Below are 27670 nucleotides of genomic sequence, written 5' to 3'. Positions count from 1 at the left end.
GAAGAGAGACACAGGAATGGCTTGGAACTCAAAAGTCACTACACTAGACACTTAAATACAAATAAGATACATCTGCTTTCTAAAAACCAAGCCCAATTAAGATAGAGACCTTTTCTGTCTTGCTCTCTGCTATATTCCCAGAACCTACATCAGTGTCTGGCATTTAGTAGAAACATAATGATGTTTGATAAATGAATGAATGAGTTTATAGTAGAGAGGGAGGCAGACATGAATATAAGTGTCATACATGTCTTGCAGTTCTGTGTGTGTATATGTGTGTATGTGTGAGATTAGGGCACAGAGAGACTACTAAAGAGAAAGAAGTTGGTTTTCTCTATTAAGTGGGAACAAGGTATAAGAAAAGACTTCACAAGTATATCAGCAAGAATTATTACTTTTAGACAATAGAAATTAACTCTTGAAGCACACAAATGAATTTATTAAAAAATAGGGACCTCACAGAATTTCTAGGAGTGCAGAAATATGAGGCTTGACAGTATGGGATCCAGGAATCATTCTCAAAGTTGTACAACAGAACTGTGTAGTCTAGAGGAGATTCATTGCCCCTTTGCTGGACATAGTCATGGTGGCTTTCATTCTTGACACCACAGGGCTGGGCCCTGGGCACTGACATAGAGCCTGGACATTGCTGTCCTCAGCCCCACCAGAATGAATTCTGTGCTGTGCATCCTTCATACTGCTGGCCATAGGTTCAGAATCTGACTTGGGTTCATCTGACTGGGGAAACTGAGGTCACATCAGGCATCCTGTACCCTAGCTACAAGGGAAGCTGGGAAAGTGTGCATCTGGTTGGTGTTCTTACAAAGAATTCATGAGGTGAGGAGTTTGTGGAACATGGATGGGTGTTCAAAAGGTAAAGAAGAAAGATGCATGATTGTTACAGTAGCACAGATGGTCCTCGCTTGCCAGGGGATGAAGTTGGAGATGTCTTGGAGATAAATTATGCAGATTTTTGTATTAACTTGTTTAAAAGTTTGGATCCTTCCCCGTAAACAGGTAAGAGGCACTAATGGGTTTTAGGCAGGGGTGTGACAGGGTCAGATTTACATTTTAGAAGGCTATCCCAGAAGGCAGAGTGGGGAAAGAGAAAGAGCAGGTGTGTGGGAAGAGGGATGGCAGCAGGTTCTGGCCAGAGCTGAGGAAGTAGAGGAGGCAGTGGAGATAGAAATGGGGAGGCGGGAAGTAGGAGGGACATTATGGAAAGGAGATCAATGGGGCTCTTGAAGGTGAAGGAGAAGCTCTCAAGGAAGACTTGTAGGTTTCTGGCCTGGGTGGACTGGTGAGTAAAGGGAAGGATGAGAGACTCCACTAGAGAGAGGTGAGAGCAAGGGCCCAGTAAAGAGCAAGAGACTAGAAACACCAGAGAGAGATTGAGAGAGAGAGAGTATGCTCATGGGAGAGCAAGCTCTTAGAGAAATGCTTGAGCACAGAGGGAGTTGCCATCTTGAGTCTAGGGGGTTCACTTTTTCCTCAGAGGCCAGGGGAAGAAGGTGAAAGCTGGCTATATATATAGATACACTTTTAGATGCGGGTTCATGGTTTCAGGAAGTTGGGGGAGCTCATGTCTGAGGGATGTACATTTCCCCAGTTCCTTGCCCAGCCTTCCTACATCCTCTATGTGATTATCTCCCTTTTCCTCTTCATCTAGCTCAGAGGTCACCAAACATTGTCTTCAAGGGCCAGATAGTAAATAGCTTTTGCTTGGGGGACCATCAGGTCTCTGCTGGGACTCTAGGGTTGTGAAGCAAAAGCAGCCACATATGATACATAGACAAAAGTGCCAATAAATTGTATTTATTAAAACTAGCACAACCATGGTTTACTGACCCTAATCTAGCTGATTCCTATTCATCCTGATCCTCCTAGTAGATGTTCTCATTTCCTTCATAGTACTCATCTCAATTCTAGCTATTTTTTGGTTGTGAGCTAAGCATCCCCTTTACTCATTCTTATAGTTCAGTTGGGGGAAGCTGTGCTTTCTTGTCCTCCTGGACCCCAGAGCGGCACACATAAGAACTAGCATGTCTCCTGTGCTTGTCATGCCAGGTACTGCTCTAAATCTTTACATGCACCAAATCACTCACATCATCTAGGAATTCCAATAGAGAGACTCTGCTCTTATTCTCATTTTACAGATAAGGAACCTGAGGCTGAATAACTTGCTTGAAATCACACCATTGGAAAGTCGAGGGTCAAGATTTAGATAGTCTGGCTCCTCTTGCTAAGTTGCTGGCAAAAAGCAAAGCAAGTGAATTTGAAGTTGAGTTCTTCATCTGGTAGAAAAGGTGCTGGGTGAGGCAGGGTTCACCTGAGGAGGAGGAGGATGGAAACCTAGCAGGGTTGCTGTGGAGAAGGCAAGTGGGAGCTGACTGCGGATAGGTAGTGGCTTTGCCCTGTGGTCCAAGTGAGGACAGAAGACTCATATGGGTGTCATTCTACAAGCTGTGGGCTGCTTTCAGGACAAGTGCAGTGGCCAGTCAAGGGAAGGAGCCAGCTGAGGTCTGGGTTATAGCAAGTTGGGGTTTGCCAGTAGGTTATCCGGGGTCAAAGCAGCAACCTCAAGGCAGTTGCAGCGTGGATCAGATTGCCCCAAAGGAAATTTCTGGTTTTGGTGCTTACTAACCAATGTGTTATGTGGACACATGGCCTAACTTATATGGACCTTGATTTTCTTATACACAAAGTAAAGGTGGTAAGGCTGATACTACTGTGTTTTGGTGACAGTTAAGAGAAAATTCATCTGAAGGTGCTGTCAGGTGATAGGAGCTCAATGAATTGGCACTGCTTTCTCTTCTGGTAACTTTTTGTCCATGAGGCTCCATGAGAGCAATATCTGGTCCAGGCTATTCAAGCCATGCCTTGAGAAGCTGCACACCTTCCTGTCCAACTGTGTGCTTATGTTTCCTCTCTTTCTGGTCCCAGCAAGTGTTCTCAGTTCTTACCAGATAGCACCTAATATAGACTACTTCATACCTATCATGTGCTCTGGACTGATTTTGATGTTGTACTGAGGTGTGTGTCCAGAGAAGCGCACGCCATGTGCCTCTGTTTTATGTGGGAGGAGGGGGCACATACTCATGTATGCATTTGCATATATGTACCTGTCACTTAAATTACAACCTTCAATTCCCTGTGGTTAGGGTAAGTTTCTTTCATGATGTTATTGGTAACCAAAAATACAAAAGCAACTAAAAACAAAAAGGTAGAGCAATGCTGATCAAGTTTTTGGAGAATAGGGATGATGGTGTATAACAAACCCAGGAACCAAATAGGTTGCAAAGAACTTAAAGGACAGGTCACATCTGATAAGATCAATTTTAGCATGGGTAAAAGAAAAAAAAGCAAAATATTTTTATTATTTTTAGATTATTTATTTATTTATTTATTCATTCATGATAGACATAGAGAGAGAGAGGCAGAGACACAGGCAGAGGGAGAATCAGGCCCCATGCCGGGAGCCCGACACGGGACTCCCATCCCGGGACTCCAGGATTGCGCCCTGGGCCAAAGGCAGGCGCTAAACCACTGAGCCACCCAGGGATCCCCATATTTTTATTATTTTTTAAGATTCATATAACAAATTGTGCAAATTCATGGTAGAAGGAAAAGTATCTAAATATATGATAACTGTTTAGGGTGAAGAAGCCCTAGAAGTTTAGTTGACTAAAAACTCCTTATGGGTAAAAGACTGCCTTTGGACCATCCATTCCTCCTGAACCCTTCTATCCAAGCCAATATAGTGATACTGAAATCATGGGATTCCTGACATGATGCTTTCCTTCCTAAATCATTTTCCCTTCACTAACCATGAATCTGCAGACCCCAAGTAATGAAAATATTTTCTATAATGAAAGATTTCCAGACCTTGTGGAAGTCATGAAGTCTCAAAAGTAACAACGTGACCTTTGGCTGCATTGCTAAGGGTACATGCTTAGACCTTAGAAGGATGCCTATCCTATTTGTAGTCTGTACTGGTCAAGCCACACTTGGAAAGTTGCACTCAATTCAGGGTGCCACGTGTATAGAGTGCATTGTACAACTTGAGTGTATGGGAATGAGTCAAGGAAATCAAGAGGGTTCATGGTGCGACATAATTCTTCATGGATCTCTTGAGTTTCTACCTATCTTCTGAACAAGAGGCATTGACAGCTCATCCATGCATGCCAGAGATAATTTAGAAAGGAATTTTCTTAGAGTGGAATAAAAAACTCCTGAGGTCCTTCTTGTAATGTATTTTTGAAAGTCAATGATATTCCTCATATTTAGAAATTCATCAGCTAAGAGACATTATTTTGGATCTTTGGTCTCAGAGTGCTACCTCTTCAACTGAAAATGCTCCTGGAACCTGGGTGTTTTGTCATATATTCCATAACTTATATCAGGACTACTGGCTTGGACCAAAAGAGAGCACAGAGAAGGAGTGAGGGCAGTGTGGGCTGGTAGTACCAATAACTATTTTGTGAACAGGGCCTCAGATCTTTTCCTCTTCCAGTCTTTATAAAATTAACTTCTCCCTTCCCTCTAGCTCTTCACTGAGATTGGTTTGCCTTCCTATTTTATTATCATCAGCAAATAGTAACAGAGTATATAATGTGTGATATTTGCAGAAGGAATTAATGAAATATAAAATGTAATCTTTGACTTTTATATAATTTAATTCTTTCATTCATTCCACGAACTATTATTGAGAACCTACACTGTGCTAAAATACAAAAATGAATAAACCATACTTCTTGCCTTAAATAATCCACAATTGATTTGGGAAGACAGGATCAAGACACAGGAAAAAAACGTCAAAAAACGAGACTATAGAATGAGTAGATGATGGGATACAAATTCATGACTTCTGTATTCGCCGACATTCTTTCCAGAACTCTAAAGAGAATCTCACGCTTATGACCCCTACCCCTTCTTCCCATGCAGTAAAAGAAGAAAGAAAGCCTCATGGGCTAGGGGAGGAAGGGCAGCTTTCTGGGGAGGGGCCAAAGAGCATGATGCTGGAGTAGCTTTGGAATAGGAAGGCAAAAAAAAAAAAAAAAAAAAAAAAAAAAAAGGAATGGGAAGGCAATTGATAAAAGAGGGTTTTAATAAATATTACTACAAACTATGCGTTGGGAGACCTTTTCATGCCCTTTGAGAGATGTGAGTAGAGAATAAAATTCCTTTTTAATTACTTTGGGCAGTTGAAATGTTCCTTCATGAAATCAGCCCCACTCTGAGACAAAACCTTCTGGTTACAAGTAATGTGGATAATGCTGAACCAGTATTGTTACGGAAGACTTCACTGTGGAGATACACTGGAGCTTGATTTCTGAGGCTGGGTTGGAAAAGCCAGACAGGTGGAGAGTAAAGGGAAGGCATCACATGGTAGAGGGCAGAGGGATGGTGTGTGGAAACAATAGTGAATGTGCTAGAGAGGAAAAGCTGAGTGCATCTCCAGAGGCCAGTGGAGAGGCCCAGGTAAAGAAGAATTTAGGGGTACCAATCCAGTTCACCGGCTTCTCTGGGAGCTGTCTTCCATCCACCAAGACTTTCCTCTGTATTTCCTATAATTCATTGTCTACAGACATTCACAGTCTATCCAGGGCATGCAGTAAGGGTGTGACCCCTCCTATCTCCCTTCTGATGAAATCCTACTGCTCTAAATTTCTCCATCTGTGGTCCTGGCTAAAAGAGTGCTTACACCCTGTTTTCACTCATATGAGGCTTTGGGCCTCACATCCAGGGCCATTTCCTAGATGGCTAAGACAGGATTGCAGACACACAAATGAATAAAATATTTATGATGGACCTGAGAGGCTAGTTTAATCACCTACATCTCTTTCCTCTTGTGTATTAATTAATCTTGATAAATCCCCCTACCTCTTTTTTTTCCCTGCTGCAACCAAATTGCTCAAGAAGGCACATTTGCGGAAGACAGGCTGAGGGGGTATTTCAGGAGAATCTTCAAAGAATAAGCCCTAAATATTTCAGATGGAGCAATGCTTGTAGCAGATCCATCATCAGAGAATACAATTTTGTTGACTTCATGAGAAACATCCATTTTTATGGACTTTAAAACTGCCCTGAACTCACTCTGGTCTCTGTGACCTCCTCTGTTATGACAAATCCAGCAGGATGGGTCAGGTTGGAATCCATCAAAATGAAACCGTAAGCTGTACCATCAGTACCTACTAAGTCATAACCAAATTGTCTGGATATTTTATGCTAGAGGATGAAGAAAAAATGGGAAGAGGTGTCAGGAATTATGACCCCCTTTCAAAGCTCTGGCAACTCCAATAAATCCTTTTCTGTAGTTAGACAATGAGTTTTACCCTGAAGATGAAGAAAACCCAATACCAGCATCATCTATTCACCACGGGGATGGGCTGCTGCTGCTGCTGAATCCTAGAGAACTTTCCCTCTCTCTGTCCTTCTCATTTACATTCACCTAATTTCCAGAGTAGCCTCTGATTTAGTTTTCTTACTCTTATTCAGCTCTTCTATAATGAATAAGATTTAATAATATGCATAATGCGACATAATTTCTGACATCCATTTCCAGGAAAAGAAGACTCTGATTTAGGATGCAATGTCTTAGTCTGTTTGGGCTGCTATAACAAAATACCACAGACTTGGTAGCTTATAAACAACATAAATTTGTTTCTTATAGTTCTAGGGGCTGGGAGGTCCAAGATCAAGGCACCAGGGTGGTCTCGTTTGGTAAAGGCCCTCCTCCCTGGGGCCTTCTCACTGTGGTGCTTCCTCACTGTGTCTTCCCATGGTGGAAGGGGCTGGGGATTTCTCTGCAGTCTTTGATAAGGCACTAATCCCATCAATTAGTATTCTTCTCTCATGACTAAGAACTTCCAAAGGCCTCATCTCTTAATGTCATCATCTTTGCGGGTTAAGATTTCAACATGGTTTTTGGTGGGACATAATCATTCAGACCATAAAAGGCAAATAATAGTGGTAGGAAGACATTGAGGGAGACAGTAACATCCCTCTAACTTCCAGGTTCTCCACTATGGTGAAAGAGACCTGGGGGTCTGGCAAAGTAGAGTGTGCATGTAAAAGGACATCTATTTCAGTCTATGTGTGGGCACATGATGGGAGAAGCGGCAGAGAGAAGCAGGGCCCACAGCACAGAGGACATTTTATGCCAGTAAATCTCAAGCTAGGCTGCTCATGAAAATCTCCTGAGATTTTAAGAAATACCATTGTCAAGTCCTATTTCAAACTGATGTATTTTTAATAATTTATGTCTTAGGGTGAATTAATTCAATTAGATTGCTTTCCCTCTAAACTTCGGTTGAGACCACTGAATAAATAGAAGTTTCGTTTGGGGGAGTTAATTAACCTTGAAGCATGGATTAATTAATTAATTAAGCAACCATTTGTGGGTTGTTTTTCTAGGCACTGTACAAGAATGAGATAGGGAAGTCTTTGCCCCATTCTTTGAAGACCTTACCACCAATAGAGAAGATATGCAAATAAACAGATATTTTACAATACTGCTCTTGCTCAGAAAGTTTTCTAGTCAGAGAGATCCCTGATTCCTTCCAGCATCTTGTGTTTTATATATTCTTATCTTTGGCTCTTACAAAGCCTGGAGAGAACCTGGAGATATTTTGGAAGAGTGTGGTTTTTTTTTTTTTTTTTTTTTTTACTAGTTTCTTCTAACAGCTGACATGGGCTTGTCAGATGCATTTAAAGGGCTGCAGTAGAGGGGTACTAATTGTCACATGTATAACATTGTTTCTTTGGGAAAATGCATTTTGCATTAGGAAAGGAAATAAGGTGGAAACCAAAGACATTTAGATTCATATAAAAATGGGGGCATTATTGATGCTTTTCTTTTGCTTCATCTAGTAAATGGAATGACAAGGTACCAACGTGATGTGATTACTTGAATTTTCTGCTTATGGACAAGGAAAGGAAAACTCTTATTATTTCAATTACCATTGGAAATATTTCAAGAATATGTTCATCTGCTTTTCTGCCTTGGTGATAGAGTATAATGGATATAATGGAATATTTGTTTCCCTGAACTTCAATAGCTTTGCATTTTGATGTTTTAATCACACATCTCCTTGTGTTATTTAATAATTATATCACTATGGATCTTATCTCCCTGTTATGGTATGAATGTTTGTGCCCTCCTCACATTCATGTTGAAATTTGGACCCCCAAAGGTAATGGCATTAGTAGGTGTGGCCTTTGATGGTAGTTTGGTCTAAGGTGGAGTCCTCATGAATGGGATTAGTGCTCTGAGGAAAGAGGTCCCACAGAGCTCCCTGCTCCTTTCACCATGTAGGATGTGATGAGAAGTCTGGGACTCTGGAGAGGGCCCTCACCTGACCATGCTGGCATCATGATACTGGACTTTCAGCCTCCAGAACTGTGAGAAATAAATTTCTACTGTTTATAAGTCATCCAGTCTGTGGTATTTTGTTACAGTAACCTGAACAGACTAAGACAGCTGCTTTAGTGTCTGACAAGTAAGGTGCCATGGATGCTTGCCTGGTAAGGGATGGAGATCAACGAAAGAGGGTAGATCTAATGCATTAAGAATAGAAATGACAACACATGAGAAATAGAAATTCCTTATCAAGGCATGGGGCAAGCCTGTCTGAAGTAAGTTTATTAACTGATTAAATGTGTGTTTCTCTCCCATTTGAATCCTAGTCTCTGATATCTGAAGAGAAAGGAGCACCTGAGAGCTCCTTAATTTGATGGATGCATATTAGTGACCTTCGGAGACCAGTCATCGTGCAGCTATGACCCAGCTGGGAGGCACCACTTCTGTCTGGGGAGTAGTTCCCCTGCTTCAGCTCCCTCTCTTCCTGATGAGCACCAGTGCTGGCAAAGGTTGGATTTAGCACTAAGCCTAGACTTGGGAATGTGTAGAGAGGAAGATTTATTGTGGAAGAAATGTTTTTAATGTAAACTCAGTATTTTAGTTAAGCATTGTTTTTCTGCACAAGGCGAGACAATACTCATGTAACCAATATCCACAAGTGTAATGACTATACAACTAATCCATGCTAGAGGACACATTGTTCAAGGCTCAGAAAGTGTAAGCTATGTGTGGACTCAATGAACACACAGACAATACATTTTCTCTCTAGGATGAGCACGGGTGAGTTATCTTTGGGGCATAGGCATGAGTCACATTGTGGTCTGCCCTTTGCTTGCTAATGGGTTTGTCTTTCCTTGAAAGAAGGCTTTAGCTGTTCAGTTTAGTTTTGTTTATTTGCGATGTTGTGTTCGAACTTTGCCTGCATGCTAGAGGCTAGAAGGCCGTGGAAAATGTGTGTATCTAACTCTAAAAGCACAATCACATCCACTCAGACATGGGCACCTAGGGAACATATTTTTACTCCAAGAAGCAGCTTAGGTTGGAAAAGAAAGCTTTTTCCAACTTTGAAAACATGAAAAAGAAAAAAAATGTTTAGAGATGAAAATTCATAAAACAAAATCATTTATCCAAAAACGTAACAAAATTTCCAGCAGGATGTTATGGGTAAATTGACCTTTGTAGTAGTTTCATTTCAAATTTATGTGTCCCTTACAAAGTTGCCTCCTTGTTTTAGTTTTTGTTAAATCAAGAATATGGTTTATCCTCATATGATTTAAGTAATATTGATTGGAACTTTCAATTGTATTGAATGACAATGTATTGTGGCAAACGGAGAGAGGGCATCAAGAAAATCTGTTGGTAGTACTCAAAAGGATTAGCTCTTCTGTCTCAACCACAGTGCTTAAAGAACAACATTCTAAGTTAATAATAATAAAAAAGATGCATTCTCTCCTAAGGTATTTCAAATAGTTTATAGTTTATGAGAATACAGATTACTCTGTAAAGGGATTGTCTAGTGACTGGAGTTTCACAGAAAGAAAAGCTAAAGTATAAAGAAAAATAGATTTGGGGTTTCATAATGTAGGAAATATGGGAAAGATTAAATCCAGTTTTCGAGAGGTCAAGCAAATCAACATATTTAGCATACGAAAGCAACCAGTGATAAAATATCTTATGTTTTATGGGTTTGGTACAATGCCCAGCAAACTAAATGTGCTTAATAAATTTTAAATGATATCAACAATATTCCCTTGTTGCTGATAGAGAGTTCATGTCCTCACTTTGGGAGGCTTTATTAACCCTTTAGGTATGGTCACTTGATTGAGGGGAGAGGGTTTACTGAAAAGCAGCAGGGGTGGAAATGATGCCTCTCCCCACCATGAACAGATGTCTCACGTCTCATTGGGATAATCGATTCTAATATTATTAAGCACAAGCCTAATAAATCTGCCCTTGTATTTTTCTGATACAAATACAATATACCTACCACTGCTCAATATCTTTCATATGTGAGGTAATAAAACTGATCCAATATGAAATCTTGTACTTTACATGTAAATTGGATTGCTATGGGCCATTAGACTCTTTACATAAACAATATATTTTGTTTAAAAGAAAACTGTGCTCAGTTTCACATTCTGGAAGTTCATAATGTGCAAAACCACATTAGCAGAGTAAATGGTGTCGGGAAGGAATCTGGCATGGCCAACAGAGGCATAAAGGAGAATGGGGACTTCACTTACAGTAAAGGAACTTTTCTCTCATGGGTGGTTTTAACAAGATGGCTGCCAACAGGTGAACGCTCACTAGTACCGGTGTCGTTAAAAACCTTAATTCCAGAATCATTCTCTAAACCCAGGGCTGAGGCAGAGAAGCCTAACCAAAGCAGCAAATTATGTGCCTCTCCAAGAAGACAGCCATTGCTGCACAGAAAGGTGATGACATTTTGAGGCCAAGGCTGGCAATATAATATGATGTCACAGTATCCATTTTTGATATTAGATAATGGCCTTCATTCTGATAGGTCAGTATCTCATTCCTTGGCTTATTTATCTCCATTATGTACAAAATCTGCAAACCAGAACTCACAGACAAACCTTACCCAAGTGTACTGCAATATTTGCATCTTGGCCTCCTTTGCAACGCGGATCCTTGTGCTCTGCCACAGCTGTCAGAGTAATGGCTTTTTTTCCCTTTTTATCTGGGTTGGCTTTATTCCCAGATTCCAAATGAAAGAGACAGCATTTTACTTGACCACCCCATTCCAACCGTTAAATACTGTGCCTTCAGGCTCTGATGCTCTAATGGTCGATTAAAGTTGATAACAGTCTGTCCAATTTCCATTTTTTAACATTCAGCCTGCTGAAATTGTAATATTGTGAAAATCTGAAGTCTACAGGACCTGCCTGAGAATCTGTCTGGATGTCAACACATACTAATAAACAAGGGGGGAAAAGTAATGCCAACAGGTCTCAGTGTTTGCAGAATTTGGGTTAGCTATGTAGCCTGGCCAGTTTGTGTAGAGTAGGAGTGGACGATAGATCAACCAGTCTGTCAAACAGGATATAGAGTAGAGCCACTCATGGGGTAGTTTATGGCTGCAGAAGGCAAACATCCTCAAAAATTCTTTAAGCCACCAAACCGCATATACGTTCCATTCCTACCTGCCTCACCAAGTGCTCTGCCCTTCTTGGTCTTATTAAAAGCCTTCCTTAACTTGTTTGGCAGACACATAACTCATAGTTCCTAGACTTTGTTGTTAGGGCTGAAGGGTCACAAAAGTACAAATCTAATTGAGGTATTTTCAGAAATCTGATTTCTCAGGGGATCAGAATAAAATAGTTTGAAATAATCTCTTTTTCAAACCAACATTGGTCTTTCTTGAGCCTTAGGAAAACAGGACTAAAACCAGGAATTCTGAGATAGATTTGTAGACCAGTAGAATTTTGAGATAAGTGTTTTGATACCAGTCTTCTAAGTGATGGAAAAAAATGTTACAATGAGACATACTCCCTGTATGTGTAATATGCAGACTCTATTCAGTTCCTCTTGTTGGACTAGTCGGCTTGCCTTTCTTAGCCACACTTGGTTTCTTTTCTGAACGTGAACGATCTCCCAGAGCTCTCATCTTTGGTAAGCTGTTCTCATTTTTTCCAATCAAATACTCAGCTCTAGGATGCTTTTTTCATGTTGGGGAAGCAATTGCCCATTTTCTGAGTCTTTGCTGCAAAAGTAAGTGCAGATGAGTCCTTCGGACTCAGAAATTTATCACTGTCGATAAATATGACATTTCCAGGAATGTGGTTTCAATCTCCTTTTTTTCCTAAGCAGGCTGAAATGAAGACTGGAGAACTCAAAGTGTCAAATATTTAGTTCCCCATGTTATTACCACATCATAGAGCCTGTGCTTACTTTTTTAGACAAATAACCCTTTTGTCTAAAAATATGGAAATCATTGCTTAAAAAAGGATTCTTTCCAACCCTATCCAACAATTTGAACACTAACTCTTGTCCACTTTATCTCTGTCATGGTAGGGTAGGAAGAGGGCTTCTCTTCAAGGAAAGGGAATATTCATAGTTTTCTCATATACAACAACATAAAAGAACATGTAGAAATTTAACATAAAAAATTGATGTGACTCCAGAATTTTTTTCTCCTGTTTTTTGTTTTGGGGTGTGGTGGCATCAAGCCTGCCCCATAGCACATATGCAATGATGGCATTTATCTTTATTCTTTTTCTCCATATTACTGAGGATGTGGGTGCTTAATGTTTATTGCTGAAATGCTTTTGAATTCTGGGAAGCCCATGCTTCAGACAATGTGTGTGAATTAAAGGGGAGAGAAATACTCCATCTTCCAGGACTGTCTTCATTTCCCAGAATTAGCTATTGATGTTTGCCTGGTAGAAGCTTTCGGTCACAAACTTTCTGCTTCAAAAATCCATTTCTATTTACATGTTTGCCCCAGTCTCATCAATTTTCTTCTGCCTTTCCTGAAATCCATGAAAAATCCTTGCATGTTAGATGATGATGATGATGATGATGATGATGATGATGGCAGCAACTAACACATAGCACGTTATCATGTTTTCCAACTGGTTTACAAGGGTTTACTTATTTAATCCTCATGGCAGTGTTGTAGATACCTCCTCATTAAACATGAAAAAGCTGAGGAATGGATTGGTTACATAACTTACCCAAGGTCATATAGCAAGTAAGAGATCATGTGAGAGTTCAACTCAGGACAAATGACTTGAGAGTTTTCTGCTTAATTTATCCTGTGGGTGAATATATTCATTTGCTTAGGTTGCTGTAACAAAGAACACAGCTTGGGTGGCTTAACAGAAATCAATTTTTTAAGGCAAGAGTTCCGAGATTCAGGTGTGGGTAGATTTGGTTTCTTCTCTGTCCTTTGCTTACGGACTACCACCTTCTTCCCGTATCCTCAAGTGGTCTTTCCAATGTGCATGCTCATCCCTGGTATCTTATTGTCTGTCCAAATTTTCTTCTCTTATAATAACACCAGTCAACTGGATTAGAGCCCACCCAAACTGTCTCTTCATTTTTGGTGAATCACCTCTTTAAAGGCTCTATCTCCAATTTAGACCATAACAGTGCACTTTCGAAGATGTGTTTCCCTGGCCTTTGAGTCTTCTGTCTTGCTTCATCATTGGGTATCTATTTTTCTCCCTCTATACTTGGCACTCTACTTTGATAGCATGTCCAGACCGTCTACCCAAAGAGGCTCATACTTGGCAGACTTTATTCCACCTGAAAACTATACTAAATCTCAGTTAAGAATCTATTTCCATTGTCTGCAATGTCTGGAATGAGGTGTTGCCTAGAGCCTGCTGTTGGCATTACTGAGTGATGCTTGGGTCTTCTTTGTACCTCTGAGTTGTGATATTTCCTCAGTTTCTGTTGGGCATGCTCAGTTGTGAGGTCTTAATCCTCAGTTTTCTGATTATCCCTCCACATTCCTTATAGGATGTGAGCCCTGGTTTTAGGATTAACTTTGTGTTCTGCTACTTTAAGGAGTTCAAAACCCCTCAGTCTACATTCATCTCTGAAGTGTCTTCCAAAGCTCTACAAGGTGATGCTTGATAATGCAAAGTGGGAAAGAACATTACAATAAAAGGTTGGAAGCAAATAGAAAATTAGAATAATAATTGGAAGAAAGCAAAAAAAGTCTGTTATACATATAATGTGTTATGGATTGTATAATTTATAGGAAAGTGCTTGAAAATACTTCAGTGCTCTCTGGTGGGAGGTGGCATTGTTATTATAATTGTTGTATTTGTTTTATTATTCTTAACCACAATTCTGGTTTCTGTCAAAGTTGAACATAGAAATGAATCAGTAGGTGGATTGGAAATCTGGAAGGCTAGGGTGCCGTGGAACACCTGTGAATGGGGAAGCTGTCTTCTTGGGGCTCTTACCTGTCCAGTAAGCATCCTGAAGATCAAGGGAACATTCAGCCCAGCTTCCTAGAGGAGCAATTGGATGTTGAAGTAAAAGGTCTGTCTGTGCTGTAAATAGAAGGAAAGGGCCAATTCCCAAATCAAGACCATGCAAGATTCGTTCAAACTGTGGGGAAATAATACAGGCCACCAAAACACAGAACAATTCCAACCTGGCAAAGGAGTTAGAATCAGAAACACTCTTGCAAATATAGCAGAGAAAGAGGCGAGGCTAGAGAAAAAATAGGCCAAGTAATAAGTGCGAAAGGGGATTGAAGCTAGTAATGACTCAAAAACGGCTGAGCTGCCAAACCTATTTAAAAATCCTCTTAAAAACAGAAGCAGAGAAGAAAAGGAACATGGACACAAGTGGCACAGGGATGACCTTGAAGAATAATTAAACCAAAACCAAGTGAGGGGCTATTTTGCAGCTCAGAACATAGAAAAAGCAGTGTGACATGGCAGGATTCCGAAGGCATTAAGGGAGCCTGTGCTCCTAAGCTAATTAGTTCACACACTTACAGTTATTTTGGGGAAAAGTAATAGGGGTCTAAAGATGCTAAGAAGAGAAGGGAATATAAAAGGTGATTTCAATCTTAAACCAAAACAGAAGTCTTATGGAAATGCAGTTCAGTACAGCTGATGTCAACATGCAATGGGGCCTGTGAAGGAGGGACCCCGGCATCCAGAGGGTAATGGGATCATTGGCAGGAACCATGATTGATTTTTTTTAAGAACAAAGCAGGCCCAACAATCGATTTTTTTCTTGTGCACAGGAATTGGCCCAATTTTAAAAGATAGCATAAATCTTTGAACTTTACTCATGCATTTGGTACCAGGGTTCATATTATTTATTTCAAACCTGGGGCAGGTTGGCTGTATGGGCCCTTGCCACATGGATTGAGAGTGGCCAGAAGACCAAGGCAAAGGAGGGGGCAGATGGCAGTTTATCCAGCTTGTAGTTGGGTGAGGAGTAAATCATTCAAGTTAATGAAGCCTTCAGGTGATTCTCAATTGAAGGATTCTCATATTTCCCTCAGAATGTGAAGTCTTACACAATAAGATTTGAAAATTGTAAGATGAGGTTTGGCTGAGGGCAAAACTGGATATGGTTTTAGTAATATAACTCAGTTTGAAAAGATTCTTGCCTTGGATGATTGACCAGACTATATGAGTTCTCATGTTCATTACATTTTGGGTATTTTATAATTCTAAGAATAGTGGTAATTTTGAACATGTGAGAAAGCAGGCAGGCTGACAACTAGAGGTTCAGTTGGAATCCCAAGGAAAGACAGTTATCCCAGGGTAGTGAGGGTCACAGACCCTTCGATGTTGTTTCTTCATCTATGCTTTGCTTCATTCTAACATTGAATATGCTGTTTCTATTGCCCCAGCCTTTTCTGAACCTTGCACTTTTCATCCCATAACCTATAACTCATCTGATTCCTGAGTACCCCCATTGTTATTCCTAATTTGAGTCTAGGTATATTTTAGGTAGAATCCGTACTGTGAAAATGCAGAGTAGGCAAATGTCAAGGATATAGCGATCAAGAGGAATACATAATCTAGTACTTTTATGGCTTAATTCAGAAATCCTTGTGGGCAAAGGTATATAAGTCTGTATGATTATGTATGGATAGAATGAAAAAAAATAAAGTTCAGGATATAATCTCTTGAGATTCCTGATTATAATGTTTAAAAATTACAATATGAATAGGAAAAGGAAAAAAGATTTTTTTGGGGCAGTGAAAATACTCTATATGATATTATAATGATGGATATATGTCATTACACATTTGTTTGGATCCATAGAATGTGCACCACCAAGAGTGAACCCTGTTGTAAGCTATGGACTCTTCATGACTATGATGTATCAATGATCCTCTGGCACATGGTTTTGATAGTGGGGGAGGCTGTGACATGTAGAGCCAGGGGTGTATGGGAAATCTCTGTACCTTCTCAATTTTACTGTGAATCTAAAACTGCTGTAAAAATAAAGCCTATTTAAAAAAAAGAAAAAGGAATCAACTTTGATAAAACGAAGGACAGGCTAATAGATCATATAGAAGGTCTTGGCTCATGATCCTCCTGAAAGCCCTCTCCTTATATGATTTAATTGCTCTTGAAGCCTCTAGCACAGGATCTTTTCCATTTTATAGATGAGACTATTGAAACACAAGTCAAGGGATTTCCAGTTTTAGCTTCTACATGTAAAGAGCTTGGAAGTAATCATTCCCATCCTTACAACAAGAAAAAAGCTGGAAAAAATGTCACTGACTTTTCTTAGAACATTAGAGAATGATGTTGTAGAGTAACCATCACTTCAAAATCTGGGGAGACAGGTAAATACAGAAAAATCACTCTGAAATATGCTTACCTGGAACAAAGGTAAAATAAAATTCTTTATATTTCTTATCTTTAATTGATCTAGAAGATAGCTGTTGAAGTAATTGTAGTAACAATTTATTTGTATAACTATGTGATTGTATGATTTGGCTTATGGATAAGTAAAATGAATAACAACATTCTCGTAAGAGATAGAGAGCAGCATTTCTGATATTTATAAGGCACTTTTACTAAACATGAAGCAATGCAACTATTATTTGAGGGTGGGCCTAGATTAATTAAAAGTGTGTATTTCAAATTCTAGGACAAAGATTAAGTTTTTAAAAAGAAAATAGTTGATATGCAAAGAGAGGAGAGAATATGGATTCATGTAAAATGCTCAGTTAAAACCAGAGAAAGCATAAAAAAGGTGTGAAAAATAAACAAGTGCAATGAATAAAAACAGATACAAATATAATAGATATTAATTGAACTATATCAATAATAACTTTAGTGTAAATGGTCTAATTATACTAATTAACAAATAGAAATTGCCAGAGTGAGTAAAAAAATAAGACCCAACTATATTTTGTCTACAAAACAGCCACTTTAAATGCAGTCACTCAGATATGTTAAAAGTAAAGAGATGGAGAACAATATACCATGCCAACATTAATCAAAAGCTAGCTGGAGTAGCTATATTAATTTCAGACAAACCAGACTTCAGAACAAGGAAAATTATTAGCAATGAAGAGGCACATTATATAATAATAAAGGGGTCAATTCTTTAAGAAGACATAACAATCCTTAATGTATATTTAACTAACCAAAGAGTGCCAAAATACATGAGGCAAGACTGACACAACTTCAAGGAGAAATGGGAAAATACATTACTATAGTTGGAGACTTGCAGTAATTGATAGACAAAGCAGGCTGAAAATCAGTTAGGCTGTAATCAACCTGAACAGCACTATCAATCAACTTGATCTAATTGACATTTATAGAATATTCCATCCCATAATGATAGAATGCATATTTTTCTCAAACTTACAAGGATCATTCACCAAAATAGACTACTTTCTGGTATGCAAAATACATCTTAGCAAATTTAAAATAATAGAAATCATATTATGTTCTTAGACCATAATGAAATTAAATTGGAGATCAATAACCAAAATAACTGGAAAATACTCAAATATTTGGATATGAAATAAAAACACTTCTAAATAACACATGAATGAAAGAAAAAGTCTCAGGAGAAATGAAAAATTATTTTGAAGTCAATGAAAATGAAAATAAAATTAAAATTTGTAGGATGCAGTGAAGGCAGTGCTTAGAGGGAAATGTATAGCTTTAAGTGCATGTATTAGAAAATAAGATCTTAAATAAATCTTAAATCACCTTAGAAAACTAGAGGAAAAAAAGAGCAATTTAAACCTAAAATAAGCATAAAATAACTAATAAAAATAAGAGCAAATGTCAATGCAATTGAAAATAGGAAAACAATAGCAAAAAAATCAATGAACCAAAAATTGGTTCTTTGAAATGTTAATAAATTGAATAACATCTAGTCATACTAACCAGGAAAAAAGAGAGAAGACACAAAATTTCCAAAATTAGAAATAAAAGAAAAGTTATCACTACTGAGTTAATGGACATTAAAAGGATAATAAAGACATACCATGTGTAACTCTATGCTCACAACATTGATAATTTAGTTTAATTGGTCAATTCCTTGAAAGATACAAACTGCCAAACTCTTATGAGGATAGATTGTATGAACAGCCTTAAATTTCTTAGAGAAATTAAATCAATAATTAATAACTTAAAAAAAAGTACCAGTTCTAGTTCCAGGTGCTTTCATTGGTAAATTGTGCCATGCATTTAAGGAAGACATGATACTACTTTTCAACAATCTTTTCCAGGAAAATAGAAACAGAAAGAATACTTCTTGACCATTTTATGATGCCAGCATTAATCTAATAACAAAACTAGATAAGGATATTATAAGAAAGGAAAGTTATATCAACATAGAAATAAAAGTCCTCAATAAAATATTAGTTAATTGAATCAACATTGTATAAAAAGAGTTATACACCACAAGCAAATAGTATTTATTTCAGGTATACAAGGCTAACTCAACATTAGAAAAATCAATCAATGTAATCCATCATGTTAACAGGTAAGGAAGAAAGTCATATGATAGTATTGACTGTACAGAAAAAGCATTTGACAAAGCGTAACGCCAATTCATGATAAAAACTCTCAACAAACTGGGATTAGAGGGGAATTTCCTCAATTTGATAAAGAATATTTACAGAAAACTGACAATTGACAGTATTATATTTAATGGTGAGAGAATTTCCCCCCAGGATCAGAACAAGTCAAGGATATCTCTCGTCACTCCTACTCAACATTATATGGAATCTCAATTAATACCATGAGACAAGAAAAGGAAATAAAGTTTTAAAGATTGGGCATGAAGAAATAAAATTGTCTTTGTTTAGAGATGACATGATTGTCTATACAGAAGTTCCAAAGAATCAAAAAACTAATAAGTAAGCCAAATCTCCTTAAGCAATGAGTATGGCAAGGTCATAGGACACAAGTTAATATATAAAAGTCAAATGTTTTCCTATATACCAATTCAGCTTAACAAAATTGAAATTCAGATTATAAATATAATTTACAGGGGATCCCTGAGTGGCTCAGCGGTTTAGCACCTGCCTTTGGCCCAGGGCGCGATCCTGGAGTCCCGGGATCGAGTCCCACGTCAGGCTACTGGCATGAGGTCTGCTTCTCCCTCCTCCTGTGTCTCTGCCTCTCTCTCTCTCTCTCTCTCTCTCTCTATGTATATCATAAATAAATAAATCTTTAAAAAAATAAAAATATAATTTACAATAACAGCCCAAAATGAAATGCTTAGGAATAAATCTAACAAGATATGTACAAGAACCATATAAAACTACAAAATTTGATAAATGAAAAGATATTTTGGAAAAAAATAGAAAAGATATTCTGTGTTCATGACTTGGAAACACGTTGTGAGACATATTAAGGAGAGATCTGGGACCAAAGCCTCTGTTTTCAGATCCTCAAACTAAAAAAGAACTTTAGTTTGAAGGCCTGAATTTTGATGTCTTAATAAGAACAATTAAAAAAAATAGCCAAGTTGATTAATTGTCTAATTTGTTTATCTTTGGTTTTAGAAGGCAATGCATGTTCATAGTGATAAATTTGAATGGTATAAGAGATTAGGAAAAGTACGTTTTTCTTTATTCCAAGAAGCAATTATGGTTATCAATTTATGGTATAATTTTCCAGAAATGCTCTAATCATACACTATTTTCAGGAGGTAAATCAGAACTTGTAGCTCAATATGTAAAGGAGAATGTTGACTATTCTATTTGTAAAATCTTCATAAACCATCATTTGTGGAAACTTTATCTTTCTAGTTTGCATTGTTTTAATTTTTTATGATGAATACTTACTGATATCATAGTTAACTAATAGATGAAAATTTTCTGGTTAACAAAATGTTTCAGATTTCTACTACCTTCTATTCCTTTTGGGCAAATAATTCAGGAACAGGGTCAGAGTTGGTGAGATATTTTCTGTTCTTTTTGAGTGTGCATTGAGTATGAGTATGTACGTAGAATTTGGAAAGGAGGAAAGATCTAGAAAAGATGAAAGCAGGAGAGTAGAAAAGCCTTTCTCTTTTTATGTGTCTCTAAGTCCTCCAGGACTGTTTAGGAGTGTGCAAAGGAGTGTTCCCAGGTTATAGGATCTTTCCTGTGGATATCACTATTCTGAAAACACTTTAGCAGCAGCAATCACAGCCTTATACTGAAGCAGGCCTTTAAATCCTGGGTCTGTGGTTTAGAGGTATGAACCTATGCATTTTTTCCAGGGTCCAACTGTGGATAGGGAAGCTCTGCATCTTTACAAAGATCTCTCTGTCTCCCTATTTTGAGTCTCTTAATCTTCTTTGTTAGCAAAGTCAGCATGAAGTGAGAAGGGGAATGTGCACAAAACACATTTATGCATTCATCATCATCATCATCATCATCAATAGTTGGCCCTTATTAACAACAGTTGTCTTCTTTTCCACATTTTGCATTTCTTGCAAGTCGTCACAAATATATCACACTTTGGAAAGCAAGTTGCATGCTATTTTAATGAGCTTAAAAATTGGTGCAATAAGCAGGAGTTTGATATGCAAGAGTGAACACTTTGATGACACTGTGCATGACAGTTCTTTTGACCAATATCATACATGAAGACTTCTGGGCATCCCATGTGCTCTGAGATTAAAGCTGACAGGAATCCTCTCTCCGAGTCATAGCACAGGCATTAGAGTGGGGCCCTATGGTGAGGTTAGGGCTGAAACTTGGGTTTGGAGAAGGAGAGAAGGACATGAGGATTTGGAGAAAAACTTAAAATTTAGGAAGGGAGGCAGAACATTTGAATAACCTTAAAAACATTATTTTAGGAAAAATCAAATAATACATCAACATCAGGGAGTGCCTCAAATGGTACAGGAACCCGTATGGGTGCAGACGGAAGCAATGGGGACGCAGTTGGAAGATACCACACTTGCACAGGGTGTCCAGGAGAACCTTTCAACTGTGAGTGGCAGGCTGTCTCTAATTCACCATCTGGAGGTTTCATGTAGCAAGGTCACATTCCCAAATGCTTTGCTTTTGGAGTCCAGCCAGATACAGCCACTAGCTTTGCTCAGAATTTACTGGATGCCCTGTCTGAGATCCTTTGGCTTAGTGACATTTCCCTGTAATGTGGCACGCGATGTCTGTATAGTCAAGTGCAGCCCACTGACATGAACTCCTGGGGGAATCTGGTGGTTCTGGTGTTTACCCCTTAATGACTTGAAAAATAGCATGTCTTTCTTTCTGGGCAATACTGGTTCTCATCTTTCCAGTGCTCTTGTGTTGGTGAAGATGATACAATTGTTATTTTTGGTTCTCATCATTTCTCAGTGGAGTCATTGTTGTGTTTTTGATGCCCTGTGAAGAACACCTTGGATTGCTCTGAAAAAGCATTAGCTGAGGCCAGTTGTCCATCAAATCTGCAGATGTGTACAAGGGCAGACTGGGTGAGTCAGATGCTTCCCATCACCAAATGAATCACTTGGAAACCTTATTAGGAACTTTCCAGTGACAGGCTCAAATATATTTACTTGACATTACTAGGTTCTTTTAACTTTAGCTTGCTCATCTCAGAAAGTAGGAGGGTGATGCTGGGTGCTGCCAGCTGTCTTTGTCTGCTCTGGGGAGCACATAGTCATGAAAATGTTAATTTGTTATTGATGCATTTGAATACTGTGAAGTTCAGAGTGGTAAGGGAGCTTGCTGGTATCTAAACCGTGCTGCAGCTTCCAAGTTCTAAGCAGCAACTTTCCACCTAAAACATGAGGCAAAAATCCACCATTCATCCAGGTCCTGCCCTGTGCCAGGCACAACGCTTTAACAGGCGTTAACCCCCTCCTCTAATTCATTTCTTTAACTCTCACATTAAATGAGGCCCTATCTCATAGATTAGAAGACTGATGTAATGCTTGAAGAATGCTTACATAGTTAACTCACCCAGTGTCCCCTCACCAGATTGTGTCAGAACAGTGACAACACCATGCTGACTTTACTTTGTCACTTGTTGGAAGCTCTCAGGTGGTGGAGATTCAGCTCAAAGAACTCAACTCAGGGTCAAACTCAAGGAAGATGTGCTGGGAGTGGGATGCAGACTGCTTAAATTGCTGGTGAAGACGTTTGAGGACTAAAGAGAGAGGACTGATTCACTGTTCACCTCTCTGTCCTTCCTTGAAAAGAACACACAGATTTTACTAAATTCACTTACCACCCGCAGTCCCTCCAAAACATTTGTCATATCCAGTTTCCATTTTTATCTACTGGCCTAACTCATCTGTAAGCCCACATACAACCATTCTTTCTGTCTTTTTCAAATTGTACACTTGCATCTGCCTCCAAACTTATTTTCTTGTATGGTTTAGCTGTTTCTGCATGTTAAAAGATTACCCTGAGAATTTATTTTTTCCCATTCCAATGACATCAGTAAAGCTAAAGTATATTCAGTATCAAATACAAAGGTTAGCTTTATTCCTTCACTAATATCTTCACTCTTGCACTAATCTAACTTTGGTAAGGCAAGTTCAGTTCCATACCACTCTTTTTCATGTAGCTGTCTGTGCTTCAGTTTTGATCTCTGTAAAATATAGTTGCAAATCAGATGTATCCAACCACCTTAAGGCTGTTGTGAGGACAAAAATAGTTAATAGTGTTCTCCCAAAGAACTTGGAATATATACAAATATAAGATCTTATCATGATTAAGTAGTGGCATTGACTTTCTCTTTTGGCCTCTTGCCATCTTCCCTCATACTTCAGTCTTCATGGTTCAGTTTCAGATGTGTGGCCATATGTTTCTGAAGACTACCATTGTCATACCCCCATGTATTAGTCTGCTAGGGCTACCATAATAAGGTGCCAACCACAGACTAGGTACCTCAGACAACAAGATTTTATATTCTCATAGTTCTGTAGGCTGGAAGTCCCAGATCAATGTATCAGCAGGATTGGTTTCTTCAGAACAAGGGATGGTGGAAAGGGAGGTGGGTGGGGAGGTGGGGGTGACTGGGTGATGGGCACTGAGGGGGGCACATGATGGGATGAGCACTGGGTGTTATGCTATATGTTGGCAAATTGAACTCTGATAAAAAAAAAAGAAAAAGAAAAAAAAAGGATTGGTTTCTTCTGAGGGTCTCACTCCTTGGCTTGTAGATTGATGCCTTCTCCTTGAGTCTTCACATGGTCTTCCCATTGTGGAAGTCAGTGTCCTAATTTCCTCTTCCTATAAAGACACCAGTTGTATTGGATAAAGGCCTACCTAATAACTTCATTTAACCCGAATTACCTCATTAAAGACCCTATCTCCAAATACAGTCACATTATGAGATATTGGGGTTTAGAACTTCAACATATGAATTTTGGGTTAACAAAATTCAATCCATAATACCTTATTACTTTTTCCCTTTTCATTTCCCATCCTTCCAAGATGTCCTTCCTATGTGTTTTCATAGCATCTTTCATTTTTTCCTTATCATGGCACTTACCACTCTATAACTTCTTATTTGCTTATTTTTATTCCACAGTAGACTCTAATAAACTTGAATAGATGTCTGCTTTATTCTCTCTGTATCCCCAGTTCCTGGAGCAAATAGATTTCTAATTAATTTTTGAATATTTGTTGAATGATTGAGTTCATGTTACTACCTCTTACTATGTGAAATTACACCAAATATTCCATATTTATAATGTTCCAGATAATTTACATCTTATTTTATGTAAAAATCACAACAGCTCCATAAGATTGATACTTCTGTTAACATGCCTATTTTATAGTTGAAGAATTTGTGACACAAGAAGGTGAAGCAATTGACCTGAAGTCAAAAGGCAAGTAATACTCAGGAAGGTGGAATTTGAACTCAGGAGGTATGACTTCAGAGCTCTCATGGTTAAATACAAGATTGAGATGTTTCTCGGTAGAACAACAGTATGGTTTACAATTAGCCCAGCTTCTGGCCTTATCTGAACTTAACATCTGTTTAATCCATGTCTTACAGTAAAGAGTTTCTTATGGTTGTCTGAGAGTGGTAGAATGGAGGTAAAGGGAGAGGAAAAGAGGGATGGGCATGTTTAGATCATACACAGGGATTGCATTTGGAGCCAGGTCAGGGGGAAGAGAAACAGTGAAGGAGCCAGAAGGGGAGGTAGTCTAGATGAAAGAGGATTTGCTACAATTTTTATCATCCCATCTTACCTTAGAGACGAACAGCTTACAAGTCTCTACCATATTCAAAGCACTCTCCCTTATATCATCTCATATGATTTTCAAAATTGTCAACTGACATAAGCTGAGAAGGTATTATTATCTGTATTTGATTGATAAGGAAACAGATTGAAAGTGGTTAAGTACATTGCCTAACATTGCCAAAGCTTGTCACTGGAGGTCCCTGTGATTCAATTCTAAGCCTTCTGCTATTCTGTCTCAGGGACTGAGTTTAACAAGGGAAGGGAGTTTAAAATTAAAAAACAAAAAACAAAACAAAAAAAAAAACAAGGGAAGGGAGTAAAGAGACAGCTGCATTCAGGCGACCACCTTCAATCAAGAAGGAGAAAGAGCATTCTGAAGACTTTGGAGGAGAGGCTGCTAGAAAATATTGAGGAGGAACCAAGAAGATGCTGGTGGAGGAAGTCAGAGGATCAGGGAAACTCAGAGTTGAAGTCATCAAGTGAGATGACTTATGAATGCTTCTTACATGTGAATGCTCAGCAATTGACAATTGGGAATCACTGAGCAAGTTACAGAATGTGTTCTCAGTGGTGTGGTGAGGTCTATGTCCAGATGAGCTCTACTCTCTGAGTGAAGTTTGTTTTTTTTTTTCCTCTAGAATTTCCACTAGCCAAATATTGCCAATTTGCTAGCTATTTTTTTGCTTTCATTTGTTTTAGTTTTATCTGCTTGCAGATGTACTACCCTGGAGCTTTCCTCAAGATGGGTCTTCTGTTGCAGGTTGTTTGCAACACCAAATTCCATGTTTGCTCCTGCCTCTCTTCTGCAGACCCAAGGTCCTTTTGTTGTGATGCAAGAAAGATTATTGTAGAACGGCTGCCTCTGAGATGTGGCATCTTAATATTTATCCTGACTTCTTTCCTTTAGCTCTTCCTTCCACGAGTTAGAAATAAAAATTAGATATGTTTTAGAAATATGTCTAGAATTAGAAATACAATGTTTTTTCCCTCAAGCTGTGAGGGTTCCCTCGCTTTCCTTTTACCCTCTGATTTGTTTCTGATTCTGTAAGTTGTGCTGTGGTGGTTGCTATCTGAGGTAGCCTAACTTGTAATGAGAATGTGATGCACCTAGCTGGAATAACAACTTGGCAGTGAGGTCATTGAATCCAATACAGGTAAACAAAATGTTATTTGTCTGACTTTGAAGAATCCATAGGAATCTTTATTCCTGCCAGAACTAACCACTAAATTTTCTTATTTACCAGGATTAGAATACAATAGTTCAAAGAAGTGTTGTCCTAGTTAACTTAATAGCTTTCCGGGAGAGTCATAGGGTAAAAGAATGTTTGGTTTGGATATGTCTATGTACTTTAGCAGCATATCTTACTGTGGCCAGAAATCTAAAACTTTAATTTTGATACTGGAAGTCATTCAATTTTTGACAAAGTTGTTCAGCTCAGTACTAATGTACAGAGCCTTAAGCATTCATTGCTGTCTAGATTTTGTCCCTTGATGTGGAGAGCTTGAAGACTGTACACACCATATCTAGATTCTGGGTCATGAATTTGGCCTTGGATGGACAGTGCTACCCTTCTCAAAATATAATTGATCCATTCCTGCTTCTGAAGCTTTGCTAATTGCTTTGTCCTCAAATGCTCACTCTCATTTTTTGTTCTGCCTTTGCAAATCCTACTTACTTTTTAAATTTGATCCAAGTGCTACTTCCTCTCAGAAGCCTTCCATGATATGAAAGTCAGCTGTTCTCTGTATTCTGTTTGCTCTTGTCTCTAGCCATGGTCCAGCATATATTAATTTGTTTTCTGCATGTTTAATCTTTGCCACTAGATTGTAAGCTTTCCAGGGCCAATGCCCTTTTCAAGATTTGCATGACCAGCATCTTCCCAGCACAGAGATTTGTTTATAGTAGGTGTGAAATAAATGTATGATATTGGTTGATATATGAGTGTGCTCTCTAACACAAGACATATGGAGTTCGTTGGCTTGGTACTTGAGTGTCACCACCCTCACCCCCACCCCTTTCTCCAAGTTATCCTCTTGGCCTGGCCCAGCTGAAGCTGTGGAAAGTAGATAAATCACCCAGCTCCTAGATCAGACAGCTCAGAGACAAATGAACACAGCAGGTCGTTGCCACTATAATGATGCAGTGGCTGTGCTGTTTGCCAGTTTCTGGACAACAATAGATTGCCTTCCTTCTCTTAACTTTAATTCCATTTCTCATAAGCCTGAAATTGCACTTGCTATTTTCCAACTTCTTTTCCCCCCAACCCTGCCCTACTTCATGTCAGTGTTTCCTTAACTAACATTTTTATGGCTTGAAAATCAATTCTCTACCAGATATAAAGACATACTCTGTCTCTAGCCTTTGTTCTCAGCACCAGCCTCAGCACCCTCCATTAGCCCAGTGGCATGGCTTCAGACCTACTTGAGAGTTTCTAATCTCTGATTCCTTTTTATTTGAACTCTGTGTAGATCTGGGCTGATGTTTATGAAATAGACTTCCTCATGCTGACTTTTCATCGATTCCCAGATAATGGAATCTTTGGAATTATAGAATTGAAAGGTATTAGCTTGAGTAATTCTTGTTAATTGGAAGCCACACTTATTTCACCCTTTTCAACTTGAAGATTTTGGAAGAAAGGAGAGACTTGTGGCTTGAGGTGTAGGGTTTGGAAAAGATTTACTGACTCTCAATGGCCAGGCTCAGAGAAGTATTCCAGATCCTTTACAATATAGATTCAGATTGCCTTTCTTCTTCTCCTCCTCCTCCTCCTCCTCCTCCTCCTCTTCCTCCTCCTCCTTCTTCTTCTTTTTTTTTTTTGGTAGCCATGCTGACCTTCAAGTTCAGCACCATGGACAGAAGAGGCTAGCGCTGGGAATGGTGGGAGCAAAACAGCCTAAGAAGTTTAGTAAGATTCCGTAGGATCACTTTCATTCTCAGGGATAGCCTTATTTAAAGGCACATGGATTTTAGGTTGAGAAGCTCCATAAAGGATATCTTTGTTGCCGTAAGAGATTACCTAAACTGAAGGGTTCAGTAAAAGGCATGAACTTTGGAATCAAAATATCAAAACTTGAATTCTAACTTTTGTATCTATTAAGTGCATGACTTTGGGTCTGGTACTCCCTCTGAGAAGCAGTTTCTTTATGTGTAGTTTGGGAAACTACTACCCTTAGAAGATG

At 38.7% G+C, this 27670-nt stretch overlaps 1 long non-coding RNA gene across 2 annotated transcripts in view; it reads left to right on the top strand.

Annotated features, from left to right (window-relative positions):
• LOC118351253 (uncharacterized) overlaps window positions 1-27670 on the top strand; it is a 112063-nt gene that overhangs the window by 8722 nt on the left and 75671 nt on the right. For both annotated transcript variants that reach the window (XR_007403285.1, XR_007403284.1), the window contains exon 2: window positions 8689-8871. This is a non-coding gene — a long non-coding RNA (uncharacterized LOC118351253). The remainder of the gene's footprint in view (window positions 1-8688; window positions 8872-27670) is intronic.

Source organism: Canis lupus, chromosome 17 (genome assembly GCF_003254725.2).
Source record: "Canis lupus dingo isolate Sandy chromosome 17, ASM325472v2, whole genome shotgun sequence".
Lineage (NCBI taxonomy): Eukaryota > Metazoa > Chordata > Mammalia > Carnivora > Canidae > Canis > Canis lupus.
This window is presented reverse-complemented; position numbering and strand designations above follow the sequence as displayed.